This window comes from Lissotriton vulgaris, unplaced genomic scaffold (assembly GCF_964263255.1).
Source record: "Lissotriton vulgaris unplaced genomic scaffold, aLisVul1.2 SCAFFOLD_3986, whole genome shotgun sequence".
Lineage (NCBI taxonomy): Eukaryota > Metazoa > Chordata > Amphibia > Caudata > Salamandridae > Lissotriton > Lissotriton vulgaris.
Window position 1 is genome coordinate 111,627 of NW_028255557.1, and position 4,293 is coordinate 115,919.

Genomic DNA, 4,293 nt, shown 5'->3' on the forward strand with positions numbered 1-4,293 from the left:
ACTCCAGAGCGAAAGAATGTTGTATTGTTGGAAGCAAAATCGAATTGACGCTGATGGGCAGCATAATAACCCAGAATGAGCCACCGCGAATTGGTACAGAATAGCCAATTGACTCGTCATCTAATTAGTGACGCGCGTGAATGGATGAATGAGATTCCCACTGTCCCTACCTACTATCTAGCGAAACCACAGCCAAGGAAACAGGCTTGGCAGAATCAGCTGGGAAAGACGTCCCTATTGAGATTGACTCTAGTCTGGCACTGTGAAGAGACATGCGAGGTGTAGGATAAGTGGGAGGCCCTTGGGCCGCTGGTGAAATACCACTACTCTTATTGTTTTTTCACTTACCCGGTGAGGCAGGGGGGTGAGCCCCATGGGGCTCTCGCTTCTGGCTCCAAGCGCCTAGCGCCCCCTGGGCACGACCCGCTCCAGGGACAGTGGCATATGGGGAGTTTAACTGGGGCGGTATACCTGTCAAATGATAACACAGGTGTCCTAAGGTGAGCTCAGGGAGGACAGAAACCTCCCGCGGAGCAGAAGGGCAAATGCTCGCTTGATCTCGATTTTCAGTATGAATACAGACCGTGAAAGCAGGGCCTCACGATCCTTCTGACTTTTTGGGTTTCAAGCAGGAGGTGTCAGAAAAGTTACTACAGGGATAACTGGCTTGTGGCGGCCAAGTGTTCATAGTGATGTCGCTCTTTGATCCTTCGATTTCGACTCTTCCTATCATTGTGAAGCAGAATTCACCAAGCGTTGGATTGTTCACCCACTAATAGGGAACGTGAGCTGGGTTTAGACCGTCGTGAGACAGGTTAGTGTTACACTACTGATGTGTTGTTGCAATAGTAATCCTGCTCAGTACGAGAGGAACCGGATGTTCAGGCATTTGGTGTATGTGCTTGGCTGAGGAGCCAATGGGGCAAAGCTACCATCTGTGGGATTATGACTGAACACCTCTAAGTCAGAATCCCCCCTAAACCTTAACGATACTGCAGTGCCATGGAGCCTCGGTTGGCCTGGGATAGCTGTCCTCTCTTGGGGGGCCGGTGCGTAGAGCTGCTCGCTTGGGGACCGGGGCGCGGACGGAAGGGGGCCGCCTCCATCGCCCTTAGTGCACCGCATGTTCGTGGGACACCCGGTGCTAAATCATTCGTAGACGACCTGACTCTGGGTCAGGGTTTCATAAGTAGCAGAGCAGCTACCTCGCTGCGATCTATTGAAAGCCATCCTCTGAGCCAAGCTTTTGTCTCTCTGTGCGTGGGTGCCTGTGGACGCCTCCCTCCACCACACCCAGCGGTGGGTCCCTCTGCCACCAGGCCAGGGGGAGGGATGCGGAGGGGGTAACGCGGGCCCATGGCAGGCTGCCTCTACCATGTGCCCTTCGGCACAGGGGCCTCCCCCTCCCATCCCTGCCCCACTGGGGTCCGGGGATGGGTGCCACCATCCCTCGCGGGTCGGCAGGGTGACCAGATGGCCTGGGCAACCGGCCGGGCCTCTCCTTCCCGCTGCTCCCGGGCAAGTTGGGCAGGGAGGTGAGCAGCAGCCACCTGGGGGAAGGAGCCTCCAGAGCGGCTGCCTCGGTGTGCCCGGCCACCCTCACCGGACTGCAAGGGCGCTGGGTTGACCCAGGCCATCTGGTTGCCTGGCTGCATGACCAGATGGCCCTGCGGGCTGGGTGACCAGATGGCCTGGGGGCTGGGCGACCAGATGGCCCTGTGTGCTGGGTGACCAGATGGCCCTGTGGGCTGGCGGCCGGACTCACTCCAACTTTTGTCCTTCCCACAGACTTCTGTAAGCCCCCACTTCGTGGGGGCTTAATAGTTGAGAAAAATGGGCTCCCAAGCAGGCCGTCGGGGAGAGGACGTTGTCTGGGCTTAAGCCTCCTTGGTTCCGGGCGAGGGTCTGGGCGCTGGTGACGGGGGTCCACTAGGGCCTGGGGAGGCTCTCCCTGGCCTGGCTAGGGTTCAGAAGCTGGGACTGGGCCTGGGGCTTGAGCTCTGTCCGGCGGGTACCGGGGTGCAGGAGTCCCCATCCTGCAAGCCATCGGAGGGTCCGGGCGCTGGGGACTGGGGTCCACCGGGTCCCGGGGAGGCTCTCCCCAGCCTGACTAGGGTTTGGAAGCCGGGACCAGGACTTGAGCTCCATCCGGCGGGCCCCTAGGATGCATGAGACCTCCGTATTGCAAGCCATCCGAGGGTCTGGGCACTGGGGACGGGGGTCCACCGGGTCCCAGGGAGGCTCTCCCCGGCCTGGCTAGGGCTCGGTAGCTGGGACCGGGCCCGGGGATCGTGCTGCATCCCAGTGTCCCCGGGTGCGGGAGCCCCCTGTCCTGATATCCAGCCGAGGGTCCGGGCGCTAGTGACGGGGGGACCAACAGGGCCCGGGGAGGTTCTCCCCGGCCTGAGTAGGGTTGGGAAGCTGGGACCGGGCCTGGGGATCGTGCTGCATCCGGTGGGCCCGGGTTGTGGGAGCCCCCCGTCGTTGAAGCCACCGAGGGTCCGGGCGCTGGTGACAGGGGGGCCGCGGATGGTCTCCCCAGCCTGGCTAGGGTTCGGAAGCTGGGACCGTGCCCTGGTCCAGGGCTCGTGCTGCATCCCAGGGTCCCAGGCTGCCGGAGCTCCCCCGTCCTGGAAGCCAGCGGAGGGTCCTGGCGCTGGTGACGGGGTCTGCTGGGGCCCGTGGATGCTCTCCCCGGCCTGGCTAGGGTTCGGAGGCTGGGCCCGGGCCTGGGGCTCATGCTGCGTCCCGGTGTCTCAGGCTGCGGGAGCCCCCCCATCCTGGAAGCCAGCCAAGGTTCTGGGCGCTGGTGACGGGGGTCTGCCGGGGCCCGGGGAGGCTCTCCCCAGCCTGGCTGCTTTCAGAAGCAGGGACTGGGCCGGAGAGCAGGGGTGGATGACTTTATCCACTATGCTGGTTTTCTGCCCACCCCTAGATGACGCCCCCTAGGCAATGCCCATAAAACATATTGTCCTCCACCGGAAGTACACCATCTACCGACTATTAGGAGTTGCTCTACTGTTGATATTGAAGATGTTCTTGTCTGTACAAGCCCTATTACCGCCCCCCCCTCGCCATCACCCCTCCCCCCTCCACACACCCCATCCACACCCTTTCCCCCATCAGTGTACAGCTGTATCCGCCGTGTTGTAAGCATATTTATGTACCATGCTTTACTGATTTATCATTGTTTTGTTGTCCTGTACTCCCCCCGAGAAACCTAATAAAAAATTAGAACACAAAAATAGAAGTACCAGTACCTTACTGTTGAAATCTCAAACTTTTGGGAAAAAGAAAACCTACATCCGAGCTTTCTCCGGATTAGCCCTAGAATCTGAACTCTCTACTCCCTGAAGTTATACTGACTCTTCCATCACACCATTCAAAAAATAAAGTCAAACTGCTTTTAATGAACAAAATTCTACCCTGAACCCACTGACTCATTTCTCTGGATACTGATATGACGCAGTTTTCCATCCAGGGTTTGCACTCGCCATCTACGTCCTTGTTTCTAAATCAGTCCCGATTTGCAAAGGATAGTATCTGCATTTATATTTCTTGGTTGCCTGTTTTCTATTTATTGAAACATTTGTAAAGAGCTCTGATATAAGCATGAGCGAATTTTGCGGATCTCGCGTTCGCGAATTTGCGGATTCGCAATCCGCAAAATCCGCGAATTCCCGCGAATTTGCGGATTTTTTTTTTGTGTTCGCCCGTGTTTCTGCCAGTTCGCGAGGGTTTTTACAATTTCGCAATTTGCGAACTTACCTGTCGGGTCGCAAGTTTTGCGAACTTGTTGTTTCTACGTGTCCAGCCTGTTTGGGACACTCTTCTTCATCACTGCCACTCTCTGTCACCACTGCCACTCTCTGACTACTCATGCCACCCTCTGGCCCACCCATGCCACCCTCTGTTTCATCACCACACCCTCTGGTTGTCCAGTGTACATTATTTTCGGCAAAGCAAAGCACACCTTCCCTGCCTCAAGTGACCTGAATTAATTTGGGGCTGATTAATGTGTCACAGAATATTTTTTTAGCTGGCACCTGCTTCCTTAGTGCGCCCTGATTAGTGATCTTTTGCACTTGCTAAGTGCTTTCATTGTTGCAAAATTAGTTACAACACCTGCCCTGCCCCAACTGACAATAATGAATTAGGGGCTGATTAATGGATTTTAACTTCCAGCCTGGCTCCTGCTTGTCTCCCTTAGCTGTAATTCAGGACCTTTGTGGCATATGTGTAACTATTCTGAGGTTCAGAGCAGGGTCACATAATAGTTTCAACTGGCAACTG

The 4,293-nt window shown here is 56.5% G+C and overlaps 1 pseudogene; it reads left to right on the forward strand.

Annotated features, from left to right (window-relative positions):
- Positions 1-210: 210 nt before the first annotated feature.
- On the forward strand, positions 211-1,248 carry LOC147659083 (28S ribosomal RNA; annotated as a pseudogene).
- The last annotated feature ends 3,045 nt before the right edge of the window (positions 1,249-4,293 follow it).